The sequence below is a fragment of the Bombina bombina genome, chromosome 1 (assembly GCF_027579735.1).
Source record: "Bombina bombina isolate aBomBom1 chromosome 1, aBomBom1.pri, whole genome shotgun sequence".
NCBI lineage: Eukaryota > Metazoa > Chordata > Amphibia > Anura > Bombinatoridae > Bombina > Bombina bombina.
The window spans coordinates 1,169,086,664-1,169,113,107 of NC_069499.1; the positions used below are offsets into that span (position 1 = coordinate 1,169,086,664).

The window sequence follows — 26,444 nt, forward strand, 5'->3', positions numbered from 1 at the left end:
AGGCTCCACAGGAGAGCAACAGGTTTAAACATAGGTCTTATTCTAACCAGGGCCTGAACAAAAGCTTGAACACCTGGTAAGTCAGCCAGACGTTTGTGCAAAAGGATAGATCGTGCAGAAATCTGACCCTTTAGAGTACTGACTGATAAACCCTTCTCCAGACAATTCTGAAGAAAAGAATCCGGAGAATCCTCACCCGGCTCCAGGAGAACCCGTTAAATTCGCACCAATAAAGATATTTACACCATACCTTACGGTAAATTTTTCGAGTAACAGGTTTGCGAGCCTGGAGCATAGTTTTAATGACTGCTTCAGAAAAACCATGTCTAGACAAAACTAGGCATTCAATCTCCAAGTAGTCAGCTTCAGAGAATCTAGGTTTGGAGGAAAGGACCCTGAATTAGAAGGTCCTTCCTCAGAGGTAAGATGACATCCATACCAGATCCGCGAATCAGATCCTGCGAGGCCAAGCAGGAGCTAAAAGAATCACAGACGCTCTCTCCTGTTTGATATGAGCAATGACTCGTGGAAAAAGAGTAAATGGAGGAAATAGGTATGCAAGACCGAAATTCCAAGGAACCGCCAGATCATATATCAGAGCGGCCTGACGGTCTCTTGATCCGTACTTTGGAAGCTTGGCATTTTGACGAGACGCCATCAGATCCAACTACGGATCCTTGAGAACACTTCCAGATGGAGAGCCCACTCCCCGGGATGAAAGGTCTGTCTACTCAGAAAATCTGCCTCCTAATTGTCCACTCCTGGAATATGGATGGCAGATAGAGTCACCTCCTTCATGTCCAAGGAACTCAGAGTCCCTCCCTGGTGGTTGAGGTAAGCCACTTAGGAGATATTGTCCGACTGGAATCTGATAAACCGGACTTAAGATAATTGAGGCCAAGCTCTTAAGACATTGAAGATTGCTCTCAATTCCAGAATGTTTATGGGAAGAGAGGACTCTTCCCGAGACCACAGGCCCTGAGCCTTCAGAGAACCCCAAACAGCTCCCCAGCCTGACAGGCTGGCGTCCTTAGTCACAATCACCCAGGACGGTCTCAGGAAACAAGTTCCCCGAGAAATCCACAATGAAAGAGAGTCTCTTGATAGGGGGTCCAGATTTATCCTCTGTGAATGATCTCCGTTCCATTCACGGAGCATGCAAAGCTGAAGGTCGCAAAAGGAATGATGTCCATAGAAGCCACCATCAGACTAATTACCTCCATGAATTAAGCCACTGATGGACGAAAGGCAGACTGGAGGGAAAGGCAAGAAGCCAGAAGTTTGGAATTTCTGACGTCAGGAAAATCTTTATGGACAGAGAATCTATGATTGTCCCTAGGAAAATCACTCTTGTAGATGGAACTAGAGAACTCTTTTCCAGATTCACTTTCCACCCATGGGAACGTAGAAAAGAAAACATCTCTGTATGAGATTTTGCTAGTTGCAAAGATGACGCCTGAACCAAGATGTCTTCAAGATAAGGCGCCACGGCAATTCCCTCGGATCTGTTCACTGCCAATAGAGCTCCCAGAACCTTTGTGAATATTCTGGGAGCTGTGGCAAGACCAAGCGGAAGAGCAATAAACTGGAAATGCTTGTCCAGAAAGGCAAACCTTAGGAACTGGTAATGATCCCTGTGAATGAGAACGTGTCTATGGTCGTCATGAAGTGACCTTCCTGAACCAATGGAACAAATAGTTTCCATCTTGAAGGACCGAACCCTGAGGAATTTGTTGAGGCACTTGAGATCTAGGATTGGTCAAAAAGTTCCCTCCTTTTTGGGAACCACAAATAGATTTGAATAAAATCCTAGACCCTGTTCCTCTAGAGGGACTGGTACGATAACTCCCAGGGAGAATAGGTCCTTTTTACGCAATTTAAAAAGGCCTCCCTCTTTACCTGGTTTGAGGATAGTCTTGATAGGGGAAATCTAACCCTTGCAGGGCGAGACTAAAATCCTATTGTGTAAAGCTGGGATACTATGTCCACAGTCCATGGATCTGGGACATCGCATAACCAGGCCTGTTGAAAAAAAATTTATGCTTACCTGATAAATTAATTTCTTCTATGGTACAACGAGTCCACGGATTCATCCTTTACTTGTGGGATATTATCTTCCTGCTAACAGGAAGTGGCACAGAGCACCACAGCAGACCGAAGGTACAGGAAGAAAAAAGAGAAACTAAAAGGTGCAGAATGAAGTTTAAAATCAAAAAATATAATCTGTCTTAAAATGACAGGGCGGGCCGTGGACTCGTCGTACCATAGAAGAAATTAAATTTATCAGGTAAGCATAAATTTACTTTTCTTCTATAAGGTACGACGAGTCCACGGATTCATCCTTTACTTGTGGGATACAATACCAAAGCTACAGGACACGGATGAACGGGAGGGACAAGACAGATGGCTAAACAGAAGGCACCACTGCTTGAAGAACTTTTCTCCCAAAAATAGCCTCCGAAGAAGCAAAAGTATTAAATTTGGAAAAGGTATGAAGCGAAGACCAAGTCGCAGCCTTACAAATCTGTTCAACAGAAGCATAATTTTTAAAAGCCCATGTGGAAGCCACCACTCTAGTAGAGTGAGCTGTAATTCTTTTAGGAGGCTGCTGTCCAGCAGTCTCGTATGCCAAACGGATGATGCTTTTCAGCCAAAAAGAAAGAGGTAGCCGTAGCTTTTTGACCTCTACGTTTTCCAGAATAGACAACAAACAAAGAAGATGTTTAATGGAAATCTTTGGTCGCTTGCAAGTAAAACTTCAAAGCACGAACCATGTCGAAGTTGTGCAACAGACGCTCCCTTCTTAGAGGAAGGATTAGGACACAGAGAAGGAACAACAATTTCCTGATTAATATTCCTATTAGTAACAACCTTAGGAAGGAATCCAGGTATGGTACGAAAAACCACCTTATCAGCATGGAAAACAAGATAAGGTGAGTCGCATTGCAATGCAGATAGTTCAGAAACTCTTCGAGCCGAAGAGATAGCAACTAAAAACAGAACTTTCCAAGATAGCTTGATTCTAACTAAAGTCTGACAGAACGACTGAACGTCTGGAACATCTGCCAGATGCTTGTGCAATAAAATTGATAAAGCAGATATCTGTCCCTTTAAGGAACTAGCTGATAGCCCCTTCTCCAATCCTTCTTGGAGAAAGGACAAAATCCTAGGAAACCTGATCTTACTCCATGAGTAGCCTTTGGATTCGCACCAATAAAGATATTTATGCCATATCTTATGATAAATTTTCCTAGTGACAGGCTTTCGAGCCTGAATCAAGGTATCTATGACCGACTCAGAGAATCCCCGCTTAATAAAATAAAATTAAGCGTTCAATCTCCAGGCAGTCAGCCGCAGAGAAACTAGATTTGGATTCTGGAACGGACCTTGAATCAGAAGGTCCTGTCTCAGTGGCAGAGTCCATGGTGGAAGAGATGACATGTCCACCAGGTCTGCATACCAAGTCCTGCGTGGCCATGCAGGTGCTATCAAAATCACTGAAGCTCTCTCCTGTTTGATTCTGGCAATCAAATGAGGAAGGAGAGGAAATGGTGGAAACACATAAGCCAGGTTAAACGACCAGGGTACTGCTAGAGCATCTATCAGTACTGCCTGAGGATCCCTTGACCTGGACCCGTAAAACAAGAAAGTTTGGCGTTCTGACGAGACGCCATCAGATCCAATTCTGGTGTGCCCCATTGATGAATCAATTGTGCAAACACCTGCGGATGGAGTTCCCTCTCCCCCGGATGAAAAGTCTGACGACTTAGAAAATCCGCTTCCCAGTTCTCCACTCCTGGGATATAGATTGCTGATAGATGACAAGAGTGAGTCTCTGCCCATCGAATTATTTTGGTAACCTCTATCATCGCTAGAGAACTCATTGTTCCCCCCTGATGATTGATATATGCTACAGTTGTGATATTGTCTGACTGGAATCTTATGAATCTGGCCGAAGCCAGCTGAAGCCATGCCTGAAGCTCGTTGAATATCGCTCTAAGTTCTAGAATATTTATTGGGAGGAGAGCCTTCTCCTGAGTCCACAAACCCTGTGCTTTCAGGAAATTCCAGACTGCACCCCAGCCCAAAAGGCTGGCGTCCGTCATCACTATGACCCACGCTGGCCTGCGGAAACACATTCCCTGGGACAGATGATCCTGTGACAACCACCAAAGAAGAGAGTCTCTGGATCCAGATTTATCTGAGGAGCTAAATCTGCATAATCCCCATTCCACTGTTTGAGCATGCATAGCTGCAGTGGTCTGAGATGCAAGCGAGCAAACGGAACTATATCCATTGCCGCTACCATTAGTCCGATTACCTCCATACACTGAGCCACTGACAGCAGAAGAATGGAATGAAGAGCTTGGCAGGTGGTTAAAATCTTTGATTTCCTGACCTCCGTCAGAAAAATTTTCATGTCCACCGAATCTATCAGAGTTCCCAGGAATGGAACTCTTGTGAGAGGGATAAGTGAACTCTTTTTTACGTTTACCTTCCACCCATGAGATCTTAGAAAAGCCAACACGATGTCCGTGTGAGACTTGGCTAGTTGGTAAGTTGACGCCTGAATTAAGATATCGTCCAGATAAGGCGCCACTGCTATGACCCGCGGACTTAGAACCGCCAGAAGGGACCCTAGCACCTTTGTGAAAATTCTGGGAGCTGTTGCCAACCCGAAGGGAAGAGCCACAAACTGGTAATGCTTGTCCAGAAAGGCAAACCTGAGGAACTGGTGATGATCTTTGTGGATAGGGATGTGTAGATACGCATCCTTTAAGTCCACGGTGGTCATATATTGACCCTCCTGGATCATTGGTAAAATAGTCCGAATGGTCTCCATCTTGAAGGATGGGACTCTGAGGAATTTGTTTAGGATCTTGAGATCTAAAATTGGTCTGAAGGTTCCCTCCTTTTTGGGAACCACAAACAGATTGGAGTAAAACCCCTGCCCCTGTTCTGTTTTCGGAACTGGGCGGATCACTCCCATACTATATAGGTCTTCTACACAGCGTAAGAATGCCTCTCTTTTTGTCTGGTTTACAGACAATTGAGAAAGAAGGAATCTCCCCCTTGGAGGAGAATCTTTGAAATCTATAAGATACCCCTGGGTTACGATTTCTAAAGCCCAGGAGTCCTGAACGTCTCTTGTCCAAGCCTGAGCAGAGAGAAAGTCTGCCCCCTACTAGATCCGATCCCGGATCAGGGGCTACCCCTTCATGCTGTCTTGGTGGCAGCAGCGGGCTTCTTGGCCTGTTTACCTTTGTTCTAAGTCTGGTTAGGTCTCCAGACTGACTTGGATTGAGCAAAATTCCCCTATTGTTTTGCAGCAAGGGAAGAGGTAGAGGGACCACCTTTGAAGTTTCGAAAGGAACGAAAATTATTTTGTTTGGTTCTCATCTTATTTGTCTTATCCTGAGGAAGGGTATGGCCTTTTCCTCCAGTGATGTCTGAAATGATCTCTTTCAGTTTGGGCCCGAATAGGGTCTTACCTTTGAAAGGGATCGCTAAAAGCGTAGATTTTGATGACACATCAGAAGACCAGGACTTAAGCCATCACGCTCTACTCGCTAAAATGGCAAAACCTGAATTCTTTGCCGCTAATTTAGCCAGTTGAAAAGCGGCATCTGTAATGAAAGAATTAGCTAGCTTGAGAGCCCTAATTCTATCCAGAATATCATCTAATGGGGTCTCAACCTGAAGAGCCTCCTCCAAAGCCTCGAACCAAAAAGCAGCTGCAGTAGTTACAGGAACAATGCACGCTATAGGTTGTAGAAGAAAACCCAGATGAACGAATATTTTCTTCAGGAGACCCTCTAATTTTTTATCCATAGGATCTTTGAAAGCACAACTGTCCTCAATAGGTATAGTTGTACGCTTAGCCAGGGTAGAAATAGCTCCCTCCATCTTAGGGACCGTCTGCCACGAATCCCGCATGGTGTCTGATATGGGAAACATTTTCTTAAAAGTAGGAGGGGGAGCGAACGAAATGCCTGGCCTATCCCACTCCTTAGTAACAATGTAAGAAATCCTCTTAGGGACCGGAAAAACATCAGTGTAGGCAGGAACCTCTAGATATCTGTCCATTTTACACAATTTCTCTGGAACTACAATAGGGTCACAATCATCCAGAGTCGCTAAAACCTCCCTGAGCAACAAGTGGAGGTGTTCTAGTTTAAATTTAAAAGCCGTCATATCCGAGTCTGTTTGAGGGAACATCTTTCCTGAATCAGAAATCTCTCCCTCAGACAGCAAATCCCTCACCCCCAACTCAGAACATTGTGAGGGTACATCGGATATGGCTAATAAAGCGTCAGAGGGCTCAGCATTTGTTCTCACACCAGACCTACTGTGCTTCCCCTGCAACCCAGGAAGCTTAGATAAAACCTCTGTGAGGGTAGTATTCATAACTGCGGCCATATCTTGCAGGGTGAAAGAATTAGACGCACTAGAAGTACTTGGCGTCGCTTGTGCGGGCGTTAATGGTTGTGACACTTGGGGAGAATTAGATGGCATAATCTGATTCCCTTCTGACTGAGAATCATCCTGCAACATACTTTTATTAGCTAAAATATGTTCTTTGCAATTTATTGACCTTTCAGTGCATGTGGGGGTTCCACAATGGCTTCTAAACACATTGAACATTGACTTTCCTCAATGTCAGACATGTTGAACAGGCTAGTAATGACCACAGACAAGCTTGAAAACACTTTATTTAGTGAAAAAATCTTAAAAAAGGTACTGCACCTTTAAGAGAAAAAAAGCATACACGTTGTGCAAAACTGCTTTAAAATACACCAATCTTTTCACATTTTTGATATAAGACTCAATTTGTGTAGTTAAGTTTGCCTCACAAGAAAAACAAACATTTAACCCTTTATTGTGAAGACCGGATCGATAAGACCTAAATCCGGAAAAAACACCCCCAGCACCTCGCCACAGCCCTGCTGTTTCGCCTACCTGCCCTCAGGGATTGGAAAAATGGGATTAAAGCTTCGATTTGGCCCAATACTTCCACAAGGGCCCTCCAGAGTTGGAGCTTGCTTAGTAAATACACAACTGCGCATCTGAGGCGAAAATAGGCCCCGCCCATCTCACTCTATGTTTTGTCAGCCTAAATGAACCGCACCAGAGCGGTTCCAAACTAGCCATGTGGGTTCTGAGACCCAAAAAATAAGCCAAGTGTACCCTCAATAAAGTTGCCAAAAAACGTTAACAGAACTCCCAGTTCACAAAACGTTTGCCCACAAACATTCAAAACTCTGTGTCAACCATGTTTTAATTAGCCCCTTATGCAAGCTTAGTAATACCCTTCTATAACTCCTACTGCTTACCCTTACCCTCATGGGGATACTGTCAGCCTTTCTGAAATACCACAGTCTCTCCAGAAAAAATGACTGAACATACCTCACTGCTATAGATTGAAAACGTTCCTCACACTGAAGTTTCTTGTACCCCTCAGCCTCTGTGGGAACTGCTCTGGATCTTAGTGACAAATGCTAAGATCATCAGCCTCCAGGCAGAAGTCTTCATCCATCTGCTGCCTGAGAGTAAATAGTACACACCGGTACCATTTAAAATAAAAAACTCTTGCTTGAAGAAAATAAAAACTAACATTTTATCACCTCTTTCACTTTACCCTTCCTAGTACTTAGAGTAGGCAAAGAGAATGACTGGGGGTGGAGCTAAGGGAGGAGCTATATAGACAGCTCTGCTGTGGTGCTCTTTGCCACTTCCTGTTAGCAGGAGGATAATATCCCACAAGTAAAGGATGAATCCGTGGACTTGTTGTACCTTATAGAAGAAAAGAGAAAGCCTGCCCCTCACCCAGTGCCGTATTTATGTTTAGTGCTGCCCTAGGCACTCAAAATTCTGCTGCCCTCCTCAAAGGTTTTAGGCCTTTTTTTTCCCACTTCATATTTTTTTGGGTCAGTATGTATAATGTTTTTGTTTTGTTTGTTTTTTCCTAACAATTCAAAAGAAAATGGGCTAGCAAAACACTTGCATACAGGTGGGTTGAATTGCATGCATCTCATAATGAAACTTGTGTCCGTTTACTATTTACTCCATGGGTTCATGAATGCAGAGAAAGCTAGCTATTAGTAGCTAACATACATTAGCAATGACAGTTTATAATTAGACATCACAAGCTGATCTAAGCAGTGCACAGACGCAGCCAGTCTGTTAGCTGCTAAGACCTGTAATAAGCACTGCTCTCGCAGACCCACCACAGCTGATAAGGGGAGGCAACATATCAGCACAAGGTCTTCCCCTCCAGCCTAACCTTGGAAGCATATCCCCGGTCAAGTTTCTCCACTGCAAAAATGCCGGCGGCTCTAAATGAAGCAACAGTTTAAAGGAGCACTGCCTGTAAAGAGCGACCTTAAAGGGACAGTCTACCATAGAATTGTTATTGTTTTAAAAGATAGATAATCCCTTTATTATCCATTCCCCAGTTTTGCATAACCAACACAGTTATATTAATATACTTTTTACCTCTGTGATTACCTTGTATCTAGAAACCTTCTTCCAGCCCCCTGATCACATGACTGACTGTTTATTATCTATTGCCTTAAATTTAGCATTGGTTTGTGCTAAATCTTAAATAACCCCCTGTGCCTGAACACAGTGTTATCTATATGGCCCATGTGTACTTTCTGTCTCTTTGTGTTGAAAAGAGATTTAAAAAGCATGTGATAAGAGGCAGCTCTCAAAAGGCTTAGAAATTAGCATATGAACCTACCTATGTTTAGTTTAAACTAAGAATACCAAGAGAAAAAAGCAAATTTGATGATAAAAGTAAATTGGAAAGTTGATTAAAATTAAAAGTCCTATCTGAATAATGAAAGTTTAATTTATACTAGACTGTTCCTTTAATCAGCGTATGTGCCTTGTCTTCTCTGTAAATGCCTGCACTTTATCGCTTACTGTACTGTGTGCTGGATTTTAGAGAGGACAGGACAGATGTGCTGCCTCTCCCAAATCTGTTGGCCTAGGCCATAATATGCCCCTGCGCCCACCTGATCCAAAATTGGATTGGGGGCAGACCCTTCATGCTGATTTTAAGGGCTGGCTGGATTTTCAAGAGGACCTGGATTGGAAGAAGAAGAGGAGGACTTCTGTCCCTTAAAATTCGGAAAGGAACGAAAATTAGAAGTCTGACGACCCTTAGGTCTATTCTTCTTGTCCTGAGGTAGGAAAGATCCCTTTCCATCTATAATCTCTGAAATGATCTCCACCAGACTAGGTCCAAACAAAGTTTTACCCTTATAGGGCAAAGCCAAAAGCTTGGCCTTTGAATAAACATCTTCTGACCAAGATTTAAACCACAGAATACACAAAACAATGGGACCTGCATTCCGGTAATGAAACACACAATCCTTCTGACCTTTATCTCTCAATAAAGATATAAGTCCCTCTAGCCAAATAATGTCTCACATATAAACCAAAACTGTATTTATTCCAAATAAAGTATCCCTAAATTTATAAGGAAATGTATGTCCCATTGCCATAATCTCTAAGAATCCTTCTTACAAAGGATATATGTCCTAATTTAGATCATAATGAGGATTAACCTCTTAAGTGCTGCTGTCCTTCAATACCTAGAAGGATAAAGCACTTACCTGAGATCCAGATGCAGGACAGATGCTGCTACGTAGGTGTGACAGGCACTTTGCTCCCTGTCATGGACCTGTAGAAAAAGAAAGAACAGAGTAACTAACTCTGGCTTTCTGCAAAGGGGTAGCAAAATGTTAAAAGTAAAGCAAAAACTACCTCACCGCCTTTTAACTACTTAAAAGCCACCACTACTCTTACTAAAGAGATTGACATTGACACAGCTAGACCCAAATCCTTGCTTGCAGGGAAAAATACCCATAAAAGGATTAAATATCTTCAGACACCAACTTCGCACATCCTCCATTGACAGAGACAAAGAGAATGACTGGGGATTATGGGTAAGGGAAGTTACACTTAACAGCTTCGCTGGGGTGCTGTAATACAAGAAAGGAAAACAGCGCAATTCCGACTCAAGGTAGTATATTTATTCACTGAGCGCATCCACACGCTAAACATAAATAACTCACAAGATGTACAAACGATAAAAGCCCCAAGTGAATCAAAACCATGGAGCAGAAGGACGCAGCAGCAGGATACCGGTATCATTTCCTTAGACCGAACAGTCAGAGAATTCAAAAGTCCCGGCTAGTGTTCCACTGTAGACGTCATCAAACAAGCTCCTACGGATCCTCTGTAAGACCAAAATACCTCTACGCGTTTTGCCGGTGACACCCCGGCTTTGCTGGGGTGCTCTTTGCCTCCTCCTGCTGGCCAGGGGTTGAATATCCCACTAGTAATTGGAATGACGTAGTGGACTCTCCATGTCTTAGGAAAGAAAATTGGTTTAATTAAAGGCCTAATCCTGACTAAAACCTGAACAAAATTCTGGATATCTGGAAATTTTGCAATCTTCTTGTGAAACAAAGATCAGAGATCTGTCCCTTTAAGGAACTAGTGTATAAACCTACATCCAAACCATCCTGAAGAATTCTAAGAGTGTGCAAACTTAAAGGGACACTGAACCCAAATGTTTTCTTTTGTGATTCAGATAGAGCATGCAATTTTAAGCAACTTTCTAATTGACTCCTATTATCAAATTGTCTTCATTCTCTTGGTATCTTTAATTGAAATTCAAGAATGTAAGTTTAGATGCCAGCCCATTTTTGGTGAACAAACTGGGTTGTTCTTGCTGATTGGTGGATAAATTCACCCACCAATAAACAAGTGCTTTCCATGGTTCTGAACCAAAAAAATAGCTTAGATACCTTCTTTTTCAAATAAAGAAAGCAAGAGAACAAAGAAAAAATGATAAATAGGTGTAAATTAGAAAGTTGCTTAAAATCGCATGCTCTATCTGAATCACAAAAGAAAAAAAATTGGGTTCAGTGTCCCTTTAACCCAAGATCCAAACACCAGAAAAAAAAAGCCTTCCAAAGCTTGTGATAAATCTTCTTTGTCATAGGTTTACGGGCCTGAACCAAAGTTTCAATAGCAGAATCAGAAATAACTCTGTCTTAAAAAACTAAGTGTTCAATCTCCAAGTCATCAAGTTTAGAGATTTTTGATCCTGATGACAAAATGGACTTTGAGACAGAAGGCCGTGACACAGATGAAGAGGCCACGGTGGACAATTGGACACTTGCACCAGATCTGCAAACTAAGTCCTGTGACGTCAAGCTGAAGCAATCAGGATTACTGATGATACCTCCTGATTGATCCTGGCTATTACCCTTGGTAACAGAACAACATGTGGTAAAATGTAAGCCAGATGAAAAACATCCAAAGAGCTAATAGAGCATCCACAAACTCTGCCTGAGGATTGCTGTACCTCGTAAAATATCTGGGGAGATTTTTGCTCAAACGAGAATCCATCACACCCACTTCCAGAACACCCCATAGGTATACAAACCAAGTAAAAACTTCTAGATGAAGAGACCATTCCCCTGGGTGGATTGACTGAGAAAGTTTGCTTCCCAATTGCTCACCTCTGAAATAGGTACTGCAGAAATCATACAGGAATTGCTCTCTGCCCAAGTCAGAATTCGGGAAACCTCCCACATTGCCAGGGAACTGTAACTGTGGTATTGTCTGACTGGAAATGCAAATTGGACTTATTTTCAAAAGAAGCCAAAAGTGAAGGGCTGTGAAAATTGCACGGAGTTCCAGATTTTTTTTTTTAGCAACTTCGCTTCCCAAAGTAACCAAACTCCCTGTGCTCTCTGAGCCCAGACTGAACCCCAACCCAAAAGACTTACATCTGTTGAGATCACTGTCATTGATGCACGGACAAAAGATGCCCCCAGAACAATGGAATAATGATTAATCCGTTAAGAAGGGGATTGTCTTGTTTTGGCACCCAGAAAATTATTTTGAGCCAACTAAGACTAATCCTTGCAACACTGACTAAGCTTAAGAGGTCTCATGTGAAACCAAGCAAAAGGGATAGCATCTGAAGCTGCTATCATTAGACCTAAAAATTCTATACAGAGAGCCATATAAGTAGAAGGAACTGTCAGAATATTTACACAACCTGAGAGTAACTTCAGCCTTCTCTGTTCTGTCAAGGAAAGTCTCAAGGAGACTGCATAGATTATTATACCCAGAAAAGTAATCCTGGATTGAGGTGAACTTTCCAATCTTGCTCTTTAAAAAACAACAAAAAGTATGTTGGTATGAGATACTGATAAATTTAAAGATGGAGCCTGTACCAAGATATCGTCCAAGTATGGAACCACCAAAACATCCTGAGTTCTTATTAAATAAGAATCTTTGTAAAGATTTTGAGAGTGGTAGCCAGACAAAAACAGTAGAGCAACAAATTTAAAATGCAAACCTTTAGAAATTGATAATCCCTGTGAATAGGGATATGAAGATAAGCATCCTTCAGATCTAGAGGACATGAACTGCCCTCTTTGTACAAGAGGAAGAATTGTCCGAATAATTTCCATCTTTTAAAAAGGAACCCTGAGAAACTTGATTAAAGTTTTCAAATCCAGAACAGGTCTAAGTTCCTTCTTTTTTGGAAGCAAAGAGGTTGGAATAAAATCCCTGACCCTGTTCCAATTCCAGAGCTGGAACTATTACTCCCATAGATTCCAGATCTGAAATCAACTGAAAAAAGGCTCCTGTCTTTAGAGGATTCTTTGGAACATGAGACAGAAGAAACCTTCCCCTGGGAGGTCTTGATTTGAAACCTGTTCTGTATTCTTTGGAAAGAATGTTCAGAACCCATCGATCTTAAACAGAATGAAACTAAGACTCCTGAAAAAAGATCTGGATGGGGGCTGCACCTTCATGCCGACTTGGCAGTGAAAACAGGCTTTTTGGACTGCTTAGACCTGTTCCAGTATTTCCTGGAAACCAAACCCAAACTGGAAGAGCCAGAGGAGGGCTTTTGGTTCTTTGATTGAGAAAAGGAACAAGAATGCTTAGAAGCTCTAGAATTACCCTAGACTTCTTATCCTGAAGGAGAAAAGCTCCTTTCCCCCCAGTCACCATAGAAATGATTTCGTCAACACCAGACCCAAACAAAATCTGTTCCTTTAAAGGAAGAGACAGAAGTCTGGATTTAGAAAACATTTAAACAGACCAGGATTTTCCTTTCTTTTTAATGATTTTTATTAAGTTTTATAGATTTTACAAAAAGAATACAATTAGTTGCACTGGAATTAAACATATCAACCATCCTGAAACAGCATGTGATGTTAAATAAGCAATCATTGTATTACAATAAAAATACCTTTTTCGTTTGAAGACTAAATATAATTTTGAAATCTACACAATATGATAATGTACATGAAACTTTTGCCGTTCACAGATTCTAAAAAAAAATAAACAGCGACAGTCTAGTAAAAATTAATCTTTCATGATTCAGATAGGGCATGTAATTTTAAACAACTTTCCACTTTTTTTTTTATCATCAAATTTAGGGCCGCCCATCGGAGAACACGGGCGGGAGTTGTGGAATCTCCCTGTATCGAAGGAAAGGAAATTATCTGGTAAGTCATAATTTATGTTTTCCTTCTTAATACAGGAAGAGTCCACAGCTGCATTCATTACTTGTGGGAAACAATACCCAAGCTACAGAGGACACTGAATGCTAACGGTAGGGTAAAAAGAGACACAGCCCCTAATCTGAGGGCACCACAGCCTGCAAAACCTCTCCCCCGAAGGCTGCTTCAGAAGAAGCAAAAACATCTAACTTGTAAAATTTGGAAAAAGTATGGAAGGAGGACCAGGTAGCACGTCTTACAAACCTGATCCATAGAGGCCTCATTTTTGAAGGCCCAAGAGGAAACCACTGCTCTCGTAGAATGAGCAGTAATCCTCTGAGGCTGCTTAAGACCCCCTGACTCATATGCTAAGCAGATGATACTCCTCAACCAAAAAGATAAGGAAGTCGAAGAGGTCCTCTGACCCCTACGCTTCCCAGAATAGATAACAAACAGAGAAGAAGTTTGTCTAACTTCCTTTGTAGCCTGAAGATAGAACTTCAAGGAACAAACCACATCCAGATTATGCAGTAAATGTTCCTTTGTTGAAGATAGATTAGGACATAAGGAAGAAACCACAATTTCTTGATTAGATCTAAACACCGGCCTGATCCTAGTCAGAACCTTAAATAAAAACTGAACATCCGGAAGCTCAGCGAGCTGGAGAAAAGAAGGAATTCTGGCAACCTTTACTTTGTGCCAGGACAAACCACGCTCTTCACATCAGAATAAGTAGGTCCTCCACACCTTATGAAAGATACGAGTATCCGGCTTACGAGCTTGAATGAGCGTATCAATAACACTCTCAGAAACCCCTCTCTTGGCTAAGACTAAGCATTTAATCTGCACGCAGTCAACCTCAAATCTAGACTTCGATAAATAAAGGGGCCATGTTCCAGCAGATCCCTGCAACAAGGTAACCTCCAAGGAGGAGATGATGACATCCCCACTAGATCCGCGAACCATATCCTTCGAGGACACGATGGAGCAATCAGTATCACTGACGCCTGCTCCTGAAAGATTTGAGCCACCACTCAAGGAAGGAGTGGTAATGGCAGGAAAAGAGAAATTAGATTGTACCTCCAAGGCACCACTAATACATCTATTATCTCTGCCTGAGGACCCTGGACCACGACCCATATCTGGGCAGCTAAGTATTGAGACCGGACACCATGAGATCCATCTCCGGCGTTCCCCACCTGTCAGAATGCGGATCACTGACAGCAAACTGTTTTGGGTCTCCGCCCACCCCAGAATCCGAGATACTTCCCTCAATGCCAGGAAGCTTCTCGTTCCCCCTTGATGGTTGATGTAAGCCACCGGGGATATATGATCTGATTGGGATCAGATATATTGGGACAAACCCAGTAGAGGCCAAACCTTCAGAGCATTGAATATCACCCTAAGGTCTAAAATGTTGAACAGGACGGAGCTCTCCTCCTGTGTCCACAGGCCCTGCACCTTCTTGGCGCCCTGAACAGCTCTCTATCCTGACAAACTTGCGTCCGTAGTCATAGTCACCTAGGATGGTCTTAAAAAGGATGTCCCTCAGGACAGGTGATCCGGATAGAGCCACCAAAAGAGCGATTCTCTTGACCGGTTGTCCAGAGAATCTGTTGAGACAGATCCAAATTTTCGCCGTTCCACTGCCTAAGCATGCACAGTCGCAACGGCCTGAGGATGGCCTTAAGGAGGTCTGGAGGGTAAGACATGTTGAAGCTAGTTTGCAACTTCTTTGGTCTGTTAGAAAAATTCTCATGTCTATGGAATCTAATATCATGCCCAGGAATTCCACCAAGGTGCTTGGAATAAGAGAACTCCTTTCTCTATTTATCTTCCCCAGAGGAGAGATTCAGAATGGTCTTCCGCCAGATGAGACTATGGTGCTTGTACCAGAATGTCGTCCCAGAAGGGAGCTACTGCTACACCCCGAGTTCTGGCGACTGCTAGAAGAACCTTCGTAAAATTCTTAGAACAGTAGCTGGATCAAACGGAAGTGCAATAAACTGGAAGTGCTGGTCCAGGAACCTAAACCTGAGGAACTGGAAGTGTTCCCTGTGGATTGGAAGCTGAAGGAATGCCTCATTCAGATCTATAGTAGTCAAAAACTGCCCTTCCTGAATTAAGGGAAGGATGGACCTTATTGTCTCCATCTTGAGGAGGGGACATAAAGAAATTTGTTTAAGCACTTTAGGTCCAGAACTGGACGGAAAGATCCCTCCTTCCTTTCTGACCACGAAAATGTTTGAATAGTATCCAAAACCTCTCTATATGATAAGCACTGGGACAATGACTCCAAAGGAGGACAAATCCCTTACACACTCCAGAAAGGCTTCCCTCTTTCCTAGTCTTGAGGACAGGTCGAGAGGATGAATCTACCCCTGAGTGGATGAGATTTGAAACCTATCTTGCAACCCTGAGCTATGACCTCCAGGACCCAAGGATCCTGCACGTCTCTGAACTAAGTCTCTGAAAGAGCGACAGACTGCCCTCTATATGATCCAAAATAGGACCGTGGGCCGCCCCCTCATGCGGACGTAGTCTCGGCAGATTTCTTGCTCTGCTTCGATCTATTCCAGGACTGAGCCAGCTTGCTCTGGTTTAGCGGAGGACTCTGATGCTGGGCTTTTATCAGAACTAAAGGAACAAAAATATGAACTTTGTCCCTTAGAATTGCTCTCCTTATCGTACGGTATGAAGGCACCCTTGGCCCCTGAAGCAGTGGAGATAGTCAAACTATTTCCCTTAAAGGAGAGGGAAAGAGACTAGACTTAGAAACATAATTTATGCTTACCTGATAAATTTATTTCTCTTGTGATGTATCGAGTCCATGGATTTATCCTTACTTGTGGGATATTCTCCTTCCCAACAGGAAGTGGCAAAGAGAGCACCCACAGAAGAGCTGTCTATATAGCTCCCCCCTTAGCTTCACCCCCCAGTCATTCGACCGAAGGCTAGGAAGAAAAACTATAGGGTGCAGTGGTGACAAAGTTTTAAAATAAAAATATATATGCCTGTCTTAAAAAACATTGCGGGCCGTGGACTCGATACATCACAAGAGAAATAAATTTATCAGGTAAGCATAAATTATGTTTTCTCTTGTAAGATGTATCGAGTCCACGGATTCATCCTTACTTGTGGGATACCAATACCAAAGCTTTAGGACACGGATGAAGGGAGGGACAAGACAGGGACCTTAAACGGAAGGCACCACTGCTTGTAGAACCTTTCTCCCAAAAATAGCCTCCGAAGAAGCAAAAGTATCGAATTTGTAAAATTTGGAAAAAGTATGAAGCGAAGACCAAGTCGCCGCCTTACAAATCTGTTCAACAGAAGCCTAATTTTTAAAAGCCCATGTGGAAGCCACAACTCTAGTAGAATGAGCAGTAATTCTTTCAGGAGGCTGCTGTCCAGATGATGATGCTTTTCAGCCAAAAGGAAAGAGAGGTAGCCGTAGCCCTTTGACCTCTCCGTTTACCAGAATAAACAACAATGAAGAGGTTGGACGGAAATCTTTAGTTGCTTGTAAGTAAAACTAAACCACATCAAGATTGTGTAACAGACGTTCCTTCTTTGATGAAGGATTAGGACACAGAGAAGGAACAACAATCTCTTGATTGATATTCTTATTAGAAACAACCTTAGGAAGAAACCCAGGTTTGGTATGCAAAACCACCTTATCTGCATGGAAAACAAGGTAAGGGGAATCACATTGTAAAGCAGATAGCTCAGAAACAAAACTTTCCAAGATAGAAGCTTAATATCTATGGAATGAATAGGTTCAAACGGAACCGCTTGAAGAACTTTAAGAACTAAGTTTAGGCTCCATGGCAGAGCAACAGGTTTAAATACAGGCTTGATTCTGACCAAAGCCTGACTAAATGTTTGAACGTCTGGGACATCTGCCAGACGTTTGTGTAGTAGAATAGACAAAGCAGATATTTGTCCTTTTAGGGAACTAGCAGATAATCCCTTCTCCAGACCCTCTTGGAGAAAAGACAATATTCTAGGAATCCTAATCTTACTCCACGAGTAACCTTTGGATTCACACCAATAAAGATATTTGCGCCAAATCTTATGATAGATCTTCCTGGTGACAGACTTTCTAGCCTGAATCAGGGTATCAATGACCGACTCAGAGAAACCACGTTTTGATAGAATCAGGCGTTCAATCTCCAAGCAGTTAGGCGCAGAGAAATTAGATTTGGATGCGTGAACGGTCCCTGGATTAAAAGGTCCCGCCTCATTGGCAGAGTCCACGGAGGAACCGAGGACATGTCCACTAGGTCTGCATACCAAATCCTGCGTGGCCACGCAGGTGCTATCAGAATTACCGAAGCTCTCTCCTGCTTGATTCTGGCAACCAGACGTGGGAGGAGAGGAAATGGTGGAAATACATAGGCCAGATTGAAGGACCAAGGCACTGCTAGAGCATCTATCAGTACCGCCTTGGGATCCCGGGACCTGGACCCATAACAAGGAAGTTTGGCATTCTGACGAGACGCCATCAGATCCAGTTCTGGTGTGCCCCATAGCTGAGTCAGCTGGGCAAATACCTCCGGATGGAGTTCCCACTCCCACGGATGAAAAGTCTGATGACTTAGAAAATCCGCCTCCCAGTTCTCTACCCCTGGGATGTGGATTGCTGAGAGATGGCAAGAGTGATACTCTGCCCACCGGATTATTTTGGTTACCTCCATCATCGCTAGAGGACTCCTTGTTCCTCCTTGATGAATGATATAAGCTACAGTCGTGATGTCGACTGAAATCTGATGAATTTGGCTGCAGCAAGCTGAGGCCATGCCTGAAGCGCATTGAATATCGCTCTCAGTTCTAGAATGTTTATCGGGAGGAGAGCTTCCTCCCGAGACCATAAGCCCTGTGCTTTCAGGGAGTTCCAGACTGCACCCCAACCTAGCAGGCTGGCATCTGTCGTTACAATGAGCCACTCTGGCCGGCGGAAACAGATTCCCTGAGACAGGTGGTCCTGAGACAACCACCAGAGAAGAGAGTCTCTGGTCCCCTGGTCCAGGTGCAGTTGAGGAGATAAATCTGCATAATCCCCATTCCACTGTTTGAGCATGCATAGCTGCAGTGGTCTGAAGTGTAGGCGGGCAAAAGGAAGTATGTCCATTGCCGCTACCATGAGTCCGATTACCTCCATACACTGAGCCACTGATGGCCGAGGAATGGAATGAAGAGCTCGGCAAGTGGTTAAGAGTTTTAATTTTCTGACCTCCGTCAGAAATATTTTCATTAACCATGTGAGTTAAAAAACCCTAAAAACAGCCACAATGACCCCTTTAGTCCCTTCAAAAAAACATTATAATTGCATCATTTACTGAACAAACAAAAACGTTTTTTCCTAACAGTGCCACCAGTAACTTATGAGCCCTTCAAGCAAGCTGAAATTTCTATCAAAGTGTCTGAATACAGCTTACCCTTCCCTCATGGGGATATTGCCAGCCTTTTCTAGAATTAACACAGTCTGTCTAGAAAAAAATATAGACTGAACATACCTCATATGCAGCTTAGCATGCAAACCGTTCCCCCAACTGAAGTTTTCCTGTACTCTTCAGCCCTTGTGAGAACAGCAGTGGATCTTAGTTACAAAGTGCTAAGATCATAATCCTCCTTGCAGAAATCTTCATCCCTTTTCTGCCAGAGAGTAAATAGTACACACCGGTACCATTTAAAATAACAAACTTTTGCTTGAGAAATAAAAAACTAACATTTTTGTCACCACACTAGCTCTGCCCTTCCTAGAGTAGGCAAAGTTTCTTAGAGTAGGCAAAGAGAATGACTGGAGGTAGAGCTAAGGGGGGAGGTATATAGACAGCTCTGCTGTGGGTGCTCTCTTTGCCACTTCCTGTTGGGAAGGAGAATATCCCACAAGTAAGGATGAATCCGTGGACTCGATACATCTTACAAGAGAAAGTTATATCTGTCAGAGCGCCTCACGGGCCTGAACAGAAAACCTGAAGTCTTAGCCATAGGCTAATTAATCTGCATAATAACAGCACAGATAAAAGAATTAGTAACCTAGAGGGCCGTAATTCTTTCCTGAAAAATGTTGAGGAGACCCTCCACCTCAAACATTTTAGCAAAGGAGACGCCCCAAAAGGTAGCCGCTCCAGCAACTGCGGCGACAAGCGCCGCCCGTAAAAGCAAATATCACATAGGTTGAAAATCCTTTTTAACAGCGTTTCCATCCTTATATCCGGCGTCTCTATGAATGATGAACTATCCTCACACGGGCTAGCATTACGTGTGGCAAGCGTAAATTAGCAAAATTGGGATGTGGGTGCGCTAGGGGGGTGTAAGCCTCTCTCTAGGAACCTCCTCCAAATGTTGCCAAAATAGATAAAGAAAAAGGAAAATGTGAGAGGGCGCTGAAAAGCTTGAACACCAAACTTAAATATATAGAAATTAACCCAATATAGGTTGCTATCTCAATATCTATTGTAGCATTGATATATGTAAAAAATAGTGGAAGTGTGCTCTAGAATCGAATAGTTCCTCAAAATCCGGAGGGTTGTACCTGTATACTTATACACATATGTGAAAATTCAATAATAAAATAATAGAGAGAGGAGTTTATAAGATGCTTAGGTAATATCTGAAATCACATAGCGGAAACTGATCTGCGCATCTACTATAACTATACAAGCAGTTAATATCCTCAGATACTCTACGTGATATAAATCTATATCTATAGCATTAAAACAATAACAGTATATAAGATTCTAATATTTAATATATAAGTGTTCGACTCTAATTGGCATAAAATCACAATAATGGTTTATAAAGTATATGCTAGTATTGCGCTTGCCAAAAATAGATACTAAACCCTTCTAAAGACATACCTTCCTCCAAAATGTGTAAGGAATAATTCTAAAAGTTAAAATATATAATTAGAGGGCTTAGAAATGTATTAATTTAATACACAAATCTTTTCCCCCCTGTATATAGACAGGTGATATTATGCACTGTACCAAGGATATTTATATATACATGTAACTTATCAAGGCGTTTTATATACATGCTTATACACATACTCACCACCTGTCATTTTATTGTGCACAATTTATATTGCATATTTGTATTTTTAGTTTTTTTTTTAAATGTATGGGAGACATCCCTTATTGATTATGAGATTATGAGAACCCACCCCCATAGAGAGCCTTGAACCGGGATCCTTAAAAAGCAGACGACGGGAAGAGGAATCTAATCCTTTTCCACTCGTCCTTAATAATGATTGCCATCAAGTTTAGGACCCAGAGGTTCGACTGGCAGCTCGGCCTTTGGAACCTCTAAAGTAGTCAAAACCGCCTTTAGTAGAAATCGTAAACTTTCTGTCCTAAATCTAAAAACTGGATCCTCCACAGGCGGAGGCAGCAGAATCCAACCCTGAAAGTTCATACTCTGAAGTTTCAGAGAGAACCTCATGCTCGGATAACTGATTGGATATATCCGACAAATTACATGATGCCACATGGGCAGGAATGCAAGATTTAACCTTTTGCTTTTGCTTAGCAGTGCAAGGGAAAGCACTAATGGCCGCAGGCACCGCCTTATGAAACTGCGCAGTAACGTCCGGTGAAAAAAGGCCCCCTCCAGATGGAGGAGTAGCAGAGCAATGGGAAGCTACATGTGTATATCTGATGCATGCAGGGTGTGCACCTCACTGGATGAGGACTCCTCAGAGGTGGGCAGCTCAGTGGTATTAAACATGTCAACCTTATTTGATATAATCCCCTTATCAAGGCATATGGAACATAATTAAGAGGGTGGACATTCCATAGCTCCCTCACAATATAAACAGGCATTACTCTTTGAAATAGAGGGAGAACCCTCTAATGAATCAGAATCCTCCATAGCTAAAGTATGATATGCGGAGGACTACAGGAAAAAACGAACTTTATTTTAAATAAAAAAGTGGCACCTTTAGATGTATGTATTAGATGTACTAAAGCGTGGCTAATCACACGTCTCAAGGCGCTGCTCATTTTATCGACCTTGGAAGGATGAAAGGCCGAGGATCGAACCTGCAACCCTTGGGTTGCTACAGAGCTCAATCACAGTGCCTTAGCATGCTGAGCTGTCCTTTATACCCAATGGCTGGGGAACCCACCACCTCCTATGACCCAGACAGAACAGAGATAAAAATCCTCTCTGGTAGTAACTCGGCCAAGAGAAAGGAAATGGAAGTCTCGACCATTCCGGTCACATGGTGCGCAATGCAGGACCGTCCCTACTATGAGAAAAAGTGACGCTTTTAAGCTCGGCGACCTTCAAAGTGAAAGTGAAAGCTGTATGTTCCCTCTCAGCCTATGAGCCCATAAACATCTTACACAAAAAGCAGCACAAAAATCAAATGAAGCATATATGATTAAACCCAACTGTTCATAATCCCACTCAGGAGATATTAACCCTTGATTCCATATAGATAAAAGGAGCCACACTGTGACCCTGTCTTCTAGCGGTTGCAATATGTGTAAAAAATGAAACGATCTTACCGGAATCTATGCCGTTGAACAGTAAACACGGTCCTTCAAGTTTGACAGATTGTAGCAGCGCGTGTGACATGGACTTGATTGAAAAAAGCAGGCAGCGAAACTGGTCAATGCTGATTGCTTAAGGAGCTGTCAATATGAGTCTGGATGGTTTTGCAGAAAGACTCTCCCTGCATCTCCAGACTCTAACTTTCATAAATGCTCTCACTGAGAGGCTGACAAGACTACTTAACTCCAGTCCCATCTCGAAGAGTACTACCCTCCATAAGAGACTAAACCGAATCTTCCAACACTTCTCTGCCAACCTCCTGTGACGAAAGGCAAAGAATAACTCGGGATGAGGGAAGTGGGGGAGGTATTTAAGCCTTTGGCTGGGGTGTCTTTGCCTCCTCCTGGTGGCCAGGTTCTGTATCCCCACAAGTAATGAATGCAGCTCTAGACTCTCCCTGTATTAAGAAGGAAAACAAATTATGCTTACCTGATAATTTTCTTTTCTTCTGACGGGAAGAGTCTACAACTGCATTCATTACTTTTGGCAAATACAGAACCTGGCCAACAGGAGGAGGGAAAGACACTCCAGCCAAATGCTTAAATACCTCCCACACTTCCCTCATCCCCCAGTCATTCTGCCAAGGGAACAAGGAACAGTAGCAGAAATATCAGGGTGAAAAAAAAGGTGACAGAAGAACAAAAAATTACTGCCGCCTCATAGACAAAACACGGTCGGGAGCTGTGGACTCTTCCAGTCAGAAGAAAAGAAAATTATCAGGTAAGCATGATTTATGTTTTTCTTCTTAAATGGGAAGAGTCCACAGCTGCATTCATTACTTTTGGGAAAACAATACCCAAGCTAGAGGACACTGAATGCAAACAACGGGTGAGAACAAAAAGGCAGCCCCTTCGAAAGGCACCACAGCCTGAAATTACCCGACACCCAATAAAAATATAAACGACACGGGAAAAAACCCGAAGCCCAGGTAACTGCACATTAGTTATACCACCAGCAAGCCAAGCTAGAGACCACTCAGTCCCAGAGTCTGTCGAGCACAAACAGCCTCCGAGGAATCAGCCCCGTGGCTCTTGACTCCTATGAAGAGTACCCGGCCGGAAGACAAGGATCGCTACCTGCCCCCAAAAGAGAGAACAGATTCCCAGAAGAAATCCAAAGGATCATTCCACAAGGCTCAGCAAACATAGAACAACCAACGGTTGTCTTACGTCAGTAGCGCCCAGGGAGACAAACTCCCTAGAAACACAAGGACATGAGTTCCCTGTTGTCTCGGATCGAAACCTGCAGGCTAGAAAAGCATAGACAGCAGAAATAGGATAACTATCCCACAGTTAGCAAAGAGCTCTCCAAGAGAACACCAAACCATCTGAACAGGAACTCTCAATAACCAGTTTCCAGGTAGGAAAGCTGACTCAGCCATCATGGAACCCGAACCACCGAAAGACGTCTTAAAGCCTGCTAGGACACCTTCAAGGTGCAAATAGCTGTAGCTGATTTCAAATGGCAAACCTTCCAAAACCTCAACAGTAGCCATCCGAATACCGGGCTCCAAGGAGCATCCGAAGAGGAGGACAGACTCTAGAAGAAAACGGTCAACACTGCATAGATTAAACGATCCCCGAACTTCCCAAAGGCTATCCAAAGACCTAAGACAAGAGTCCCAGACCTCTGGAAGAAAAAAGGAAGGATCTACGAGGAGCAAAGCCCCCGAGTAGAACTCTGACCGCTACTACAAACGGCATGCTGCCGTGAGTCAGGACAGACTTTGTGCTTGGGTATGAGACCCCCCACACTGCTGTCGTCCCTAAAGAGGAACACATCCCAAGGGAAGAGGGCTCTCAGACCCCCAGTATCTAAATATCAGAATCCAACCTCTAACAGGAGCCTAATCAGGGTTCAAACCCCCAGCCTCCTGCTGCAAGAACGGTGGAACCAGTTACTACTCCACATCTCCCTTTCCAGGATTCTGAAAACGCAAGAAGGGAAAAACCCTTATAAGGTAAGAAAACAAGGACTCACAGGTCCTCACAGATACTAAGGTAACTCCTAACCAGGAGAACCCATCCCCCACTCTAGGAGAGAAGGGGACTAAAGCAATGGAAACCACTCTACCATAGAGGCGAGACACCTCGGCCATATCGCCAACCCAGTTGAAAGACACCTGGAGTCTACAAGGAACATCAAATGCGCCAGAAGACCAGTAGGGATCCGTCAGAGGGACCTAGAACCTAATTAAAATAGAGAAAACCTCAGCGCCTAATGGTAACCTCTAAGCCTAGGGAGGGGGACTCCTAGCAGGTGCCCAATGGTTAAAGCAGATAAAGAAAAGAAAAGAAAAATCCCAGGCGCCTACCCTAAGGAGGCTAGGTTAGAGTATAATTGGATGGAGAGCCAAATTGGTCTAAAATGTGTTTTTAATACATAAATAAAGGTAAATACACGGTAAAAACAAGTTCAATACAAAACTATCATGGATCCATGGTACATTACATATATCATATAAAAAACTTGGGTTATAAAACAGGTAAAAACAGGTCAAATTTAAATATAAGCGATTTAGTCAGCAAGGTGTTTCACAAAAACAATTTCCAATTTTAAAAAACAATAATAGACAATCTTATTAAAACATCCAGGTTGAAGCAGGGTAAAAAATTCACGGTGAAGTGGTGTAAAAAATAGATGTGAAAGAATCAGAGATAAACAATAAAGCTTGCAATGCCAATCGATATGGAATCCAAAAAAATGTCAAATGTGCAAAAAAAATGTGCAAAAAAATGTGCAAGAAAGAACGAAGTGTACAAAAAGAGTCTCTAGTCCTATGGAATGTAGGGAATATATTCCAGTAATTTCGAATCTCTGAGGGATGGTGATAGAAATGTCAGAAAGGTGCAGATGCACCAGCAATCAATGTAGCAATATCACAGTTCTTTCTTGCACATTTTTTTGCACATTTGACATTTTTTTGGATTCCATATCGATTGGCATTGCAAGCTTTATTGTTTATCTCTGATTCTTTCACATCTATTTTTTACACCACTTCACCGTGAATTTTTTACCCTGCTTCAACCTGGATGTTTTAATAAGATTGTCTATTATTGTTTTTTAAAATTGGAAATTGTTTACCTGTTTTATAACCCAAGTTTTTTATATGATATATGTAATGTACCATGGATCCATGATAGTTTTGTATTGAACTTGTTTTTACCGTGTATTTACCTTTATGTATTAAAAACACATTTTAGACCAATTTGGCTCTCCATCCAATTATACTCTAACCTAGCCTCCTTAGGGTAGGCGCCTGGGATTTTTCTTTTCTTTATCGGACCTAGAACCTAAGCCACAGGCAAATATGCATCTCCCATGAGAAACAGAGCCCCGCCCCCCTCAGAGAGGCACACAGGACCACAAACAACTAAGGAGAGACCGAACCGTCCACACCCATCCAGGGAGAGACATAATCCTAGGCCAGAGTCCTCGAAACGGAATCGATTTAAAGATCTAACTTCCCGAGGAACCCTAAGCTGCCTCATGATTAGGAGCGCACCATCGAAAGTCCATATACTTGGCGATCTAGTAACAGCCTCAAACCCAAGAGTCTGAAAGAACAGTTTAAGAATTCGACACCCAGTGCTCCGGGATCACAAGGAAAAATCTCGTACACAAGCGTAACCACATGTTACACATGCTGGCAAGGTAACCACCAACACCCGAAGGTGAATGTGAACCCTAGACCTTGCTTGCCATCCCAGTGAGTTAGACCTAACCACCCTCCATGAAGCCCCTAATGGAGCATTGAGGACAAATGGTCAACCGACCTCGGATCTTCAATGTTAAACCCCAAGGCTAGATTTGCAACGAGGATGCAGAATGCGAACGTCAAAGACCCTGGTCAGACCAAGGGTAATATATGGAAGAGACAACAGTCAGAGATCCTTGCAGGATCGATCTTCCAAAACCCCCCTTTAACAGGGTAAAAGCTGGAAGCCTTACAGCTCCCCACAGAAGGCAGGAAAACCCCTGCAATCCACACCTCTTAGAGTAATCCAAATCTGAGCAAAGGAAGGACATGCCCGCACTTCCAGACGAGATGACCCACCCAAGGCGGGAAGGAAGGAGACTCCGCCACCACAAGAAAATGTTTATTAGGTCAATAAACCTAATCAATCAATAAAGATTGAACATCCGAAAGAACCTCAAGTGAAGACTTAAATCGTTAACCCTTTGGAACACTAGACCACATAGGTCACTCACATCTCCCAACTCCAAAAGAAAGGAAACTACGGTTCCCTGAAAGAACCATGATGACGTCTGAAAATACAGATACGTATCCAAGGCGAATAGCCAGGAAAGGCTAACCTTAGATCGGTA

The 26,444-nt window shown here is 42.9% G+C and overlaps 1 protein-coding gene across 1 annotated transcript in view; it reads right to left on the reverse strand.

Annotated features, from left to right (window-relative positions):
• Positions 1–26,444, reverse strand: part of CDC27 (cell division cycle 27) — a 464,683-nt gene that overhangs the window by 22,479 nt on the left and 415,760 nt on the right. The window lies entirely within an intron of this gene.